This window comes from Moschus berezovskii, chromosome 2 (assembly GCF_049115385.1).
Source record: "Moschus berezovskii isolate FMDL1 chromosome 2, NW_MosBer_1.0, whole genome shotgun sequence".
NCBI classification, from domain to species: Eukaryota; Metazoa; Chordata; class Mammalia; order Artiodactyla; family Moschidae; genus Moschus; species Moschus berezovskii.
Window position 1 is genome coordinate 64,169,957 of NC_142461.1, and position 13,853 is coordinate 64,183,809.

At 42.8% G+C, this 13,853-nt stretch overlaps 1 non-coding gene and 1 pseudogene across 1 annotated transcript; both read right to left on the reverse strand.

Annotated features, from left to right (window-relative positions):
* Positions 1 to 3,852: 3,852 nt before the first annotated feature.
* On the reverse strand, positions 3,853 to 3,925 carry TRNAL-CAA (transfer RNA leucine (anticodon CAA)). The gene has a single exon. It is a non-coding gene; the product is annotated as a tRNA-Leu (tRNA).
* A 171-nt stretch (positions 3,926 to 4,096) lies between these two features.
* LOC148778541 (ubiquitin-conjugating enzyme E2 N pseudogene) overlaps positions 4,097 to 13,853 on the reverse strand; it is an 89,159-nt pseudogene continuing 79,402 nt past the window's right edge.

Consider the following 13,853-nt stretch of genomic DNA (forward strand, 5'->3'; position numbering starts at 1 on the left):
CCACCTTACTTGACGAGCTGACTCATTTTAAAAGACTCTGATACTGGGAAAGATTGAAAGTGGGAGGAAAAGGGGACGACAGAGAATGAGATGGTTGGATGGCATAACTGACTCAATGGACATGAATTTGAATAAACTCCAGGAGTTGGTGATGGATAGGGAGGCCTGGAGTGTTGCAATCCTTGGGGTCACAAAGAATCAGACACGACTGAGTGACTGAACTGAACTGAATAACCTTATAATGGCTTTGAAGTGAAAGGAAGCGTCAAATAAAACACTAGAAATGATGAAGCTTAATGAGGAACACATGTCGAAAGCCAAGACAGGCTGAAAGGCAGGCCTCTAGTGCCAGTCAACTGAGTTTTGAATACAAAGGAAAAGTTCTTGATGGAAATTGAAAGCTGCTCCAGTGAGCACACGAATGATTAGAAAGCCCAAGCAGGGAGGGGTAGAGCTGGGGTGGTGGACATCCCTCTGGAGCTGAGTTACTTAAGACAGGACATGCTTTTCCCTCTTTTTGGGTCTTCAGTCCCTGATTTGGGGAAAAAAAGGAAATGGCTCCATGTTTCATTTTCCCAGCAGCGAGTAGGTAATAATTATTTTCAGTTTGGCACAATTGGGTTCAAAGGTGAAGACTGGAATCTTTCAATACTGATGGTTCTAGAGAAGGGACAGGAATCTGTGTCATTCTCATAAAGTCTCAGTATATAAAAAATCCAGAGGAACCTCCCAGGAGCTGGGACCAGTGAAGGAACAGGGTAGAGCTGGGTTTCGCTTTGGATTTTACAGCAAGCTTCCCTGAGCAGTCACTTTCCTTCTTGACATGTTTATAAAAAGAGATGGTTGCTGCCTGGATTTAATAAATGTTTTATAGTTGGTTATAATTTCTGACATTGGAAATGACCCCATGTATCATAGAGCCATTGAATTTCCTAAAGAGCAGAGGAGAAAATTCCCTGGGATTTCCAGGGCAATAGAAGTTGTGATATGACTGGTGTTAGCCAACATCACTGTGGATCTGGACCCTGGACAATGTTGCAGTATCCAGGCTAATTGTCCATTCATTCCTTTGTCAATTTATTTGTTCTACTAATTTGCTCCTTACTTATGACCTTACTTGATTCTGGTCATTTCCCTGTTATGACATCCAGGGCAGCCGAGATTAAGAAATGAATAGTCAAGATGGAATGTTCTCTGGCATTTCTTCTTAATTTCCTGTGCCAGCTTGTCTTTTTCAAGCCAGGCTTTAAATATTGGTGAGCAAAATACAAAGAAAATGCAAAAGACAAAGCATATCTGAACCTCAATAAGCCATGTGATAAAATTGTGTGCAGCCTCCTGTGGACCAGACAGACTCAGTGATACTTTCTAGCTGTATGTCCTTGGCAAGTTACTTAGTGTCTGACCCTCCCATCTCCTCAGCCTACAGGTTAAGGATAAAACTAATCTCTATTAGGTATGCAGCACTCTGCCAGGGCCTGTGGTGAGCACATGACATGTGTAATCTGATATTTGTCTCAGCAACTATAAGAAGTTAGGACAGCCAATTCTTCCCTTTCATAGAAGAGGAAACTGGGAACTTACAGCGGTTAGTCACAGGACTGGGTGATGGGTAACAGGGCTGGTCGATGGTTTAAGTGTTCAGTTTCACACATTTGTTTTGTATTTTGGGTGTTTGAGGTGGAAGGGTAAATTTGGTCCCTATTACTCCATCACGCCCTCCCAGTGTTTTGGGAAGGCTTATTCCTCAGATGGCCCCCCAGGAAGGGCTGTAGAACCGTATTCCCTGAGTTATTATGTTCATAACAATTTTCTATGGTGTTGTTACATAGCGATTTATTAGGTTGGTGTAAAATCTGTGACTTACTCTTTTTGCATAAGATAAGTTACTCTGTTGTCTTCTGGCATGAAACATTGCTATCAAAAATTCTGATGACAATGTGGCTATAATTCCCTTTTGAGTAACTTGGTCTTTTTGCCAGCCTGCCTGAAATAACTTTTTCATAAAGCCTCATAATTTTATCAGAACACATCTTGATACTGGCCACATAGGTTATTTTCTTTAGGACTGTGGTATGTTCTTGTACTATGTAGTCGCAAATTCTTTTACTTCAGGAAAGTTTTCTCAAATTATATGTTTTAGTCTTTGTGTTTTTTTTTCCTTTGCTTTCATGCATGTCTTGAAAAGCCCCTTATTATACTTATGCTGTATCTTTGCTTATCTTTACTATCTATCATTTTAATTTTTTAAATTTATTTTTGGCTGTGCCGCTTTTTGTAGCTGCATATGGGCTTTCTCTAGTTACGATGAGCAGAAGCTACTCTCTAGTTATGGTGTTTGAACGTCTCATCACTGCGGCTTCTCTTGTTGCAGCTTTTGGGCTTAGCGCTCTGAGGCATGTGGGATCTTAGTTCCCTGACCAGGGATTGAACCTGTGTCCCCTGCATCGGCAGGCGGATTCTTAACCACTGAACCACCATGGTAGTCTCTATTGCTTTTCTCTCAATCCTTTCCATCTCTTTAAAAATATTTTTAAAATATGTCTTCCTTTCCATTTTGTATTTATCTTAAGGCATTATTGTGTTGCTCTTTCTTTTTAGACTTCATTTTAAAATAATACTTTATTTTCTCTGCTTATGTTCTGAATTCTGTCACTCCTCTTTTCAAAGTTTCCTAGTTTCCAGTCACCTCATTTATAAGATTTTCTGATTTGAATTTACGCTTTTCTTAAATAACTTTTTATCATTTTCATAATACATTTTAGCTTGTTTTTTAATGTTAGGTTATAATTTCTATCTCTTGCATACCTATCTTTCTGGGGTGTTTTATTGTCTATGGGGGATATTTTTTCTCTGATTCTTATATATTATCATATGTACATGTAATTCTTCTCATTCTCTTGTTTCTTCAGAATTATCATCCTATGGGATTTGAACTGACTTTTTTCTATTGCTCACTTTCTATATGTAAGGCATTTTTCTTCTTTTTAGGCTGTGTGTATCAGAATATCTTTTTTGGCTTCATCCCTGTAGAGTTTCCTTTTTTTTTAGAATAACAAAAATATTTTACTAAAACATAAGACTTACAGAAGTTTCCAGACAAATCATACTATATGGTCACAAGTTTTTACATGAAAGGTGGAGTCTACGCTTGACAGCAAAGTCATAGTGTTATTGGTGGGGGCTGTGATGTTTGTTTGATGTTCCCATTTTGGTTCAAGCAATCAAGTCTATCCATCTGTGGCAACTAAATAAATAGAAAGCATATTCTAAAGAATGGTTAGCTGTTTAGCCAGTGCAGTTGGATCACTATTAAAGGGAAGGAGTTGATAAAATTGAAATAAAACTACCTCTCACAAGCTCAAAAAGTAATAGAGAAAAACACCCATTAGCCCGGCAGCAAACCCTGGCCATTCCCTTCATTCACAGTGCTTTGTACTTAAACAGTGATGGATAGATGAATTAAAGCAGAGAGGTGCACTGCTTTGAAATGTTTCACAACAATCCCGGTGTCTTTCTAGCCTCTGCTCGTGCTTTACAGCAGTGAATCAGGACAAGACACAGATATGCTAATGTGCATTTAATCACCAAAGGATGAAAGGTGTCTGGGCTTTTAATCTACAATGTTTCTAAGACCGTGTCCATTAAAGTGAAATGAAATTCACTCAGTCGTGTCTGACTGTTTGTGACCACATGGACTATACAGTCCTTGTAATTCTCTAGGCCAGAATACTGGAATGGGTAGACTTTCCCTTCTCCAGGGGATCTTCCCAACCCAGGGATTGAACCCAGGTCTCCTGCATTGCAGGTTGATTCTTTACCAACTGAGCTATCAGGGAAGCCCAAACAAAATGCCCTCTCTGAGGCTTAAACTCAGGACCTTCAGATTTTGAGACTGATGCACTGCCTACTGGGCTAAGAAGGCAGACGTGTCCATTAAAATCAAACCAAAAAGAAAGACATCTGGGCAGAACAGGAGAAGTGATGCAGACTTAATGATCCAATTAATTTAAATATTATTCATGTTGGCATATAGCCGAGTCCAAGCCAAGTCCATGCTCTAGCTATTTCTATGGCTTGAGCTTTGTCAGGTCTTTCACTGCTGAGACACATCATTTACTAATGGATCATCTGGATTGGAAGCACTTAACAAAGCCAGGATGGATGACAGAACAGTACTGATCTGCAGGGCTGGGGACTACTCAGAATATCTAAACATATTCTTCCCAACTTGTCTACATTAGGATGCTAAATTTTGGTCATGAAACATACTTCAGGGGCTGCCATTGGCTATTCTTCTGGAAGGTTCTGCTTTGATGCCAGGAACTGGTCCAGCCAGCAAGCGATGGGTTTCCACAACAATCCCTAGGGCGTCGTAGCCATCTCGTCAGGTCCCAAGCCAGGTCTCTGGTCTCCTCTCCCTGCAAGTGTGTGCGCATGCTCAGTCGTTTCAGTCATGTCCGACTCTTTGTCACCCCATGCGCTGTAGCCTGCCAGGCTCCTCTGTCCATGGGATTCTCCAGGCAAAAATACTGGAGTGGGTTGCCATGACCTCCTCCAGGGTATCTTCCTGACCCCAGGATTGAACCTGGGTCTTCCGTACTGTGGGTGAATTCTTTATCGCTGAAAGGAGTACGTCAAGGCTGTATATTGTCACCCTGCTTATATAACTTATATGCAGAGTACATCATGAGGAACGCTGGGCTGGAAGAAGCACAAGCTGGAATCAACATTGCTGGGAGGAATATCAATAACCTCAGATATGCAGATGACACCACCCTTACGGCAGAAAGTGAAGAGGAACTAAAAAGCCTCTTGATGAAAGTGAAAGAGGAGAGTGAAAAGGTTGGCTTGAAGTTCAACATTCAGAAAACAAAGATCATGGCATCTGCTTCCATCCCTTCATGGGAAATAGATGGAAAAACAGTGGAAACAGTGTCAGACTTTATTTTTTGGGGCTCCAAAATCACTGCGGATGCTGATTGCAGCCATGAAATTAAAAGACGCTTACTCCTTGGAAGGAAAGTTGTGACCAACCTTGATAGTATATTAAAAAGCAGAGACATTACTTTGCCAACAAAGGTCCGTCTAGTCAAGGCTGTAGTTTTTCCCCTGGTCATGTATGGATGTGAGAGTTGGACTGTGAAGAAAGCTGATCGCCGAAGAATTGATGCTTTTGAACTGTGGTGCTGGAGAAGATTCTTGAGAGTCCCTTGGACTGCAAGGAGATCCAACCAGTCCATTCTAAAGGAGATCAATCCTGGATGTTCATTGGAAGGACTGATGCTAAAGCTGAAACTGCAATACTTTGGCCACCTCATGTGACGAGTTGACTCACTGGAAAAGATTCTGATGCTAGGAAAGGTTGGGGGCAGGAGGAGAAGGGGACGACAGAGAATGAGATGGCTGGATGGCGTCACCGACTCTGTGGACATGAGTTTGAGTGAACTCCGGGAGTTGGTGATGGACAGGGAGGCCTGGCGTGCTGTGATTCGTGGGTCGCGGAGAGTCGGACACGACTGAGCGACTGAACTGAACTGAACCTCTGGGGAAGCCCCTCCTCTCCCTGCAGGTCCCTCTAATGTTTTCACAAAGTGATGAAAACATGGTCTCACGCTCTTGGAGATCTGAGTGTTCTGTTCCCCTCCTCTGCTTTTATCTGAACATTTTTTTCCTTTCCTTTTACTGTCCTTATTCAGCTCAATTTGGATTCTACTGTTGTCTATTTCTTCTTAGTCTGGATCTTCGTTTTGGAAAATAACTTTGACTTGCTACATTTCATAAGTTTAAGGGCCTATGCTGCTCCAGTGCTATCAGCTCTCCCACATGGACCAGTGCACTCACCACCATTTGGATCCTTCAAAGCCTTCCTAGTTCTCAGACTGGCCCACAGTGCTTTCCAGTTAGTTAGCCTAACTGGGCCATTGGAAGTCTGGTTGCCTCCTTATGCTTCCTTCTACACAGAAGTAGACCCCATCCTGTTCTTGTAGCTACTATTGGGTTGTTCCCAAGCCCTCTTATCAGGAGATCATTGGGAGACCTTATCATGTATTTTTTGCTATAGGTATTGCCTGTGGGTCTTTGTTTCTCTGTGGGACAATTTGGGAAGACTTAAAAGCGTCATCACCATCTTCTAAGAATTCCAGTGTGTACTGACTATTTTTTTTATTTGCATAATTCACCTCTAAATATTTTATGTTGCTCCCAAGTAACCTAGATGGATACAATAGTATTGTTACACTGGAGGTGCAAATGAATAAAGTGGTCACAGACTGAGACCCATCATAGAGCGCAGAGCATTTCGACCATAAGAAGTCATGACCTGCCCTCTCTGCTCTGGTCAGACCTTGGGTGCAGCATTGCATCCTGCCTGGGCATCAAGGTTTTAACAGACGCTCATCTGGGAAGTGTGTTTAGGAAGGAGAGGCAGTTCGAAAGCGTGCAACACAAGTAATGGTTGAGGGAACGACCATAACAGGTATAAATTTCTAATTGCAGCTCTGTGCCAGACATAGTCGACAAACATTAGTCATGTGGTCCTTACGGCAACTCTGGAAGTGCTGTTCTGATCATTTACACTCAATAGATGAGGCTTCAAAACATGAAGGAAACTGTCCAATGTTACACAGTAAGCAGCAAAGCTGGGATTCAAGCACAAGTCTATTTGTCTCCAAACCTGTGCATTTAGACATTTTAGTAAGGAAAATGCTGGGAAAGATTGAAGGCAGGAGGGCAGGCAGCAACAGAAGGTGAGGCGGTTGGATGGCATCATCAACTCAATGGACAAGAGTTTGAGCAAGCTCTGGGAGATAGCGAAGGACAAGGGAGCCTGGTGTGCTGCAGTCCTTGGGATCGCAAAGAGTCAGACACGATTGAGTGTTGCTCTGTCAGAACAACAACAATAGGGAAAAAAATTAAGATTTTTGAAAACAGGTTGGCACCATATGATTCAACAGTGTTCCAGAAGGAAGGACAGGACTAATGTGAATTGAAGATGTCATACATGCCTGGCATCATGTGAAAGCTGTTTAATTAAATCCTCATGCCATAAGAAGTCTGTTTCAGTACCCTGAAGGATCAGTCAGGACCTGTTAGGAGATAGAAGTCATAATCCTTATTTATATCAGAAATTCATTTAGAAGTTCTAAACCAGATATAAAGTTGTTAATTAGGTAAATGAAAACATAAGAAGGAAACGAAGTTATTGACGAGGTAATAACTGCTGGAAGCTTCTAGTACCCTAGGGCAGGGGAATTGATGGACGAGATTAGATTATTGAAACTTAATAATTTAAATTAGTTAATTTAGTTGGAAGAGAGTTCCTGTGGGGCTGACGCTCGGGTCCCTGAAGGGTAGGACATGCTGCCAGTATGGAGCTGGGGTCTCTGAGATGCGGCACCAAGAGGCTAGTTCTATGAGGGCTGGAGAACGGCAAAGTGGATCCCACCGTTGCTGTGGGAAGGATCTCTGGCTGCGGGGGTGAAACAGGGCTGCTGGAACATAAAGCAGACATGGGGAGACAAGTCCGATCCTCCCCTTCAGCCCTGCACCCTCCCTCAAGCCCTCATGGGCTGATGCTGGTGATGCAGAAACGTGGTTTCAGAGTCCCAGCCACAGCAGCTCAGGGAAAGGAGAGAAGGACGGCATTTTGGTGATGAGGACATGGAGGTTCAGACACGTGTCTCAAGTCTCAGAGTTGGTGAACCAGGCACATTCCACTCTCAGATTTTTACAAAAGATTACTTTTTATTGGCATATAGTTACTTTATGGGCTTCCCTGGTGGTTCAGTGATAAAGAATCTGCTTACCAAGAAGGAGGTATGGGTTTGTATCATTTTTAAAGATTTACGTGTCATTTCTATGTAGACATAACAGTTCAGTTCAGTTCAGTTGCTTAGTCGTGTCCGACTTTTTGCGACCCCATGGACTGCAGCTCACCACCCCTCCCTGTCCATCATCAACTCCTGGAGCTTGCTCAAACTCATGTCCATCAAGGCAGCGATGCCATCCAGCGATCTCATCCTCTGTCATCACCTTCTCCTCCTGCCTTCAATCTTTCCCAACATTAGAATTTTTTCCAATGAGTCAATTCTTTGCATCAGGTGGCCAAAGTATTGGAGTTTCAGCTTCAGTATCAGTCCTTCCAATGAATATTCAGGACTGATCTCCTTTAGGATTGACTGGTTAGTTCTCCTTGCAGTTCAAGGGACTCTCAAGAGTTTTCTCCAACACCACAATTCGAAAGCATCAATTATTCAGGGCTCAGTTTTCTTTATAGCCCAACACTCACATTCATACATGACTACTGGAAAAACCATGGCTTTGACTAGATGGATCTTTGTCGGCAAAGTAATATCTCTGCTTCTTAATATGCTATCTATGTTGGTCATAGCTTTTCTTCCAAAGAACAAGCATCTTTCATGGCTTCAGTCACCATCTGCAGTGATTTTGGAGCCCAAGGAAGTAAAGTTCCTTACTATTTTCATTGTTTCCCCATCTATTTGCCATGAAATGAAGGGATCGGATGCCATGACATTAGTTTTTTAAATGTTGAGTTATAAGCCAAAATTTTCACTCTTCTCTTTCTCTTTCGTAAAGATGCTCTTTAGTTCCTCTTCACTTTCTGCGATAAGGGTGGTGTCATCTGCATATATGAGGTTATTGATGTTTCTCCCAACAATCTTGATTCCAGCTTGTGCTTCATCCAGTCCGGCATTTCACATGATGTACTCTGCATAGAAGTTAAATAAGCAGGGTGACAGTAAACAGCCTTGATGTACTCCTTTCCCAATTTGGAACCAATCCACTGTTCCATGTCTGGTTCTAACTGTTGCTTCTTGACCTGCATACAGATTTCTCAGGAGGCAGGTCAGGTGGTCTGGTATTCCCATCTCTTTAGGAATTTTCCACAGTTTGTTATGATCCACACAATCAAAGACTTTGGTGTAATCAATAAACCGGAAGTAGATTTTTTTTTCTGGAGCTCTCTTGCTTTTTCGATGATCCAATGGATTTTGGCAATTTGATCTCTGGTTCCTCTGCCTTTTCTAAGTCCAGCTTGAGCATCTGGAAGTTCACGATTCACATACTGGTGAAGCCTGTCTTGGAGAGTTTTGAGCATGCCTTTACTAGCGTGTGAGATGAGTGCAATTGTGCAGTAGTTTGAGCATTCTTTGGCATTGCCTTTCTTTGGGATTGGGATGAAGACTGAAGTGGTCAAACAGGAGATGGCAAGAGTGAACATGGACATTTTAGGAATCAGCAAACTAAAGTGGACTGGGATGGGCGAATTTAATTCAGATGACCTGCATGCCTACTGCTGTGGACAAGAATCCCTTAGAAGAAATGGGGTAGCCCTCATAGTCAACCAAAGAGTTCAAGATGCTGTACTTGGGTGCAGTCTCAAAAATGACAGAATGAACTCTGTTCATTTCCAAGGCAAACCATTCAATATTACAGTAATCCAAACCTATGCCCCAACCAGTAATGCTGAAGAAGCTGAAGTCGACTGGTTCTATGAAGACCTTCAAGACCTTCTAGAACTAACACCCCCAAAAAATGTCCTTTTCATCACAGGGGACTGGAATGCAAAAGTAAGAAGTCAAGAAACTTGGAGTAACAGGCAAATTTTTTCTTGGAGTACAAAATGAAGCAGGGCAAAGGCTAACAGACTTAAACTGAAGAAAGTAGGTAAAGTCACCAGACCATTCAGGCGTGAAATAAATCAAATCCCTTATGTTTATATAGTGGAAGAAAATAGATTCAAGGGATTAGATTGGATGACAGAGTGTCTGAAGAACTATAGGTGGAGGTTCATAACACTGTACAGGAGGCAGTAATCAAGACCACCCCCAAGAAAAAGAAATGCCGAAAGGCAAAATGGTGCCTGAGGAGGCCTTACAAACAGCTATGAAAAAAAGAGACATGAAAGACAAAGGAGAAAAGGAAAAATATACCCGTTTGAATGCAGAGTTCCAAAGAATAACAAGGAGAGATAAGAAAGCCTTCCTCAGTGATCAATGCAAAGAAATAGAGGAAAACAGAATGGGAAAGACTAGACATCTCTTCAAGAAAATTAGAGATACCAAGGGAACATTTCATGCAACGATGAGCACAATAAAGGACAGAAATAGTATGGACCTAACAGAAGCAAAAGATATTAAGAAGAGACGGCAAGAATACACAGGTGAACTATACAAAAAAAAATCTTCATGACTGAGATAATCATGATGATGTGATCACTCACCTACAGCCAGACATGCTGGAATGTGAAGTCAAGTGGGCCTTAGGAAGCATCACTATGAACAAAGCTAGAGGAGCTGGTGGAATTCAAGTTGAGCTATTTCAAATCCTAAAAGATGATGCTGTTATAGTATTTCACTCAATATGCCAGCAAATTTGGAAAACTCAGCAGTGGCCACAGGACTGGAAAAGGTCAGTTTTCATTCCAATCCCAAAGAAAGGCAATGACAAAGAATATTCAACTACCGCACAATTGCATTCATCTCACATGCCAGCAAAGTAATGCTCAAAATTATCCAAGACAGGCTTTACCAGTATGTGAATCATGAACTTCCAGATGCTCAAGCTGGATTTAGAAAAGGCAGAAGAACCAGAGATCAAATTGCCAAAGTCCATTGGATCATCGAAAAAGCAAGAGAGTTCCAGAAAAAAAAATCTACTTCTGGTTTATTGATTACACCAAAGTCTTTGATTGTGTGGATCATAACAAACTGTGGAAAATTCCTAAAGAGATGGGAATACCAGACCACCTGACCTGCCTCCTGAGAAATCTGTATGCAGGTCAAGAATCAACAGTTAGAACCAGACATGGAACAATGGACTGGTTCCAAATTGGGAAAGGAGTACATCAAGGCTGTTTACTGTCACCCTGCTTATTTAACTTCTATGCAGAGTACATCATGTGAAATGCCAGACTGGATGAAGCACAAGCTGGAATCAAGATTGTTGGGAGAAACATCAATAACCTCATATATGCAGATGACACCACCCTTGTCACAGAAAGTAAAGAAGAACTAAAGAGCCTCTTGGTGAAAGTGAAAGAAAAGAGGGGAAAATGTTGGCGAAAACTCAACATTCAGAAAACAAGATCATGGCACCTGTTCCCATCACTTCATGACAAATAGATGGGGGAACAATGGAAACAGTGACAGACTTTATTTTCTTGGGCTCCAAAATCACTGCAGATGGTGACTGCAGCCTTGAAATTAAAAGACGCTTGCTCTTTGGAAGAAACGCTATGCTCAATCTAGACAGCATATTAAAAATCAGAGAGATTACTTTGCCTACAAATGTCCATCTAGTCAAATCCTCTTTTTTTTTTCCTGGGAGTCATGTATATGGATGTGAGAGCTGGACTATAAAGAAAGCTGAGTGCTGAGGAATTGATGCTTTTGAACTGTGGTGTTGGAGAGGTCTCTTGAGAGTCCCTTGGACCGCAAGGAGATCCTACCAGTCAATCCTGAAGGAGATCAGTCCTGATCTCCATGGAAGAACTGATGCTGAAACTGAAACCCCAATACTTTGGCCACCTGATGTGAAGTGCTGACTCGCTAGAAAAGACCCTGATGCTGGGAAAGATTGATGGCAGGAGAAGAAGCGGGCAACAGAGGATAAGATGGTTGGATGCATCACTGACTCGATGGACATAAGTTTGAATAAGCTCTGGGAGTTGGTGATGGACAGGGAGACCTGGTGTGCTGCAGTCCATGGGGTCAGAAAGAGTTGGACAGGACTGAGCAACTGAACTGAAAGGCTAACAGAGTTTTCCCAAGAGAACACACTGGTCATAGCAAACACCCTCTTCCAACAACAGAAGAGAAGACTCTACACATGGACATCACCAGATAGTCAATGTAGACATATAAGCAGTATCATATGACATTTATCTTTCTGTCTGATTAACTTCACTTAGTATGATCATCTGTAGGCTCATCCATGTTGCAGCAAATGGCATTATTTCATTCTTTTTCATGGGTGAGTAATATTTTATTGTGTATATATACTGCATTTTATTTATCTATTCCTCTGTTGATGGACATTTAGGTTGTTTTCACGTTTTGCCTATTGGAAATAATGTTGTGAATATTGGGGTGCATATACCTTTTTGAACTATAGTTTTCTCTGGTTACATACCCAGGAATGGGATTGCAGAGTCAGACGGTATTTCTATTTTTAGTTTTTTATGGAACCTCCATACTGTTCTAAAGTCAGTATCTTATTATCCTCAGCTTACAGAGAAAGAATCTGGGTTTCAGAGAGGTTACGCGACTCATCCTTCCCAGCACAGTGAGGATGGCATCAGGCTCCAAACCCCTGCTCCCACCACCGCACTCTGCTTCCTTGCTGTGTGTCCTGTTGCCCCAGAGGCTCCAGGTCTGGGAAGGGCCAAATGAATGGCTTTCAATCTATGAATTTTCTATTAATGGGTTCAATCCATGCTTGGTCCTTTACTTCCTGGACCAGCGGTCAGGGATTTCTATGGGATGTGTGCAAGTATCCAACATGATGCATTCTGGCATTCCCTGGGTGTTCTGTGACAGTCTAGTGGAACCAAGAAAGCTGGGAGAATAGGCCCTTAGTCAAAATACTCAAACCACCAGATAATGGAAAGGACTCGAGTGTGTGTTTTCCCAATACATGAACGGGCCAGGCCAGGGGAGCAGCTGAGCAATCTGGGCGTGGAGGGGGGCCAGGCATCAGGGGATAGAGTCTTCCCATCCCTCAGGGGTGGGATGGCAGCTCTCCCTCCCTCTCACCCACCTCTCACTTCTGCCCCCACTGTGGAGGATGAGACTGGGAGCAGCTGATCCCCACCTCTATCCCAGAACCCCTATTGCAGATATGACTAAGGAACACTGGGCTGCAAACCCCAGGGCACAATCCTGCTCAGGTCCAGAGCCTCAGGGATTCCAATTTTGCTATGTGGGGGGAACTCCTATTAGGAACATCAACAGGAGGAGTATGGCCAAGATGCAGAGTAGGAAGGCACCGAGTTCGCCTCCCACCATGGGCACATCAAAACCGCAACTATTTACAGAGCAGCTATTGATGAGAAAGACCTGAAGACTATTAGAAACAACCTTTTTACAAAGCTAAAACATATGAAGAAGAACAACGAGATGAGTAAGAGGGGCAGAAACTCAGCCTAGTCAGGACCCTCACTCCCTGGGTGTGTGACCCACACACAGGAGAATAATTACAATTACAGAGCAGGGGGTCTGAGTCCCACACTGTGTTCCCCAGTTTTGGGATCCTGCACTGGGAAAAACAGACCCAAGAATGTTTGGCTTTGAAGGCCAGCACTCAGAGAGCTATGAGAAATCATATGCTCTAGGACCCAGGGCAGGAGCAGTCATTTGAAAGGAAACTGGGTCAGACCTACCTGCTTGTCTTGGAGGGGCTCTCGTTGGACAGTTAGCTGCCTTTGCCCAGCATTATGAGAGAGTGCCATGGGCTTCCCAGATGGCGCCAGTGGTAAAGAACTTGTCTGCTAATGCAGGAGATATAAGACATGGGAGTTTGATCCCTGGGTCAGGAAGATTCCCTGGAGGAGGGCATGGCAACCCACTCTAGTAGGCTTTGCCTGGAGAACCCCATGGACAGAGGAGCCTGGAGGGCTACAGTCCATAGGGTCACACAGAGTCGGACCCTACTGAAGCGATTACGTATGCACATACACAAGCAAGAGAGAGTACAACCCTGCATATTGCCTACTTGGGAAAATGCAAAATTCCAAGTATGGTTTCTACAGAATGCATATGACTTCTGCACCATCCTCAAGTCAAAAAATCATCAGTTGAACTGTGGTACATTGGGGACCGTCTGGACTC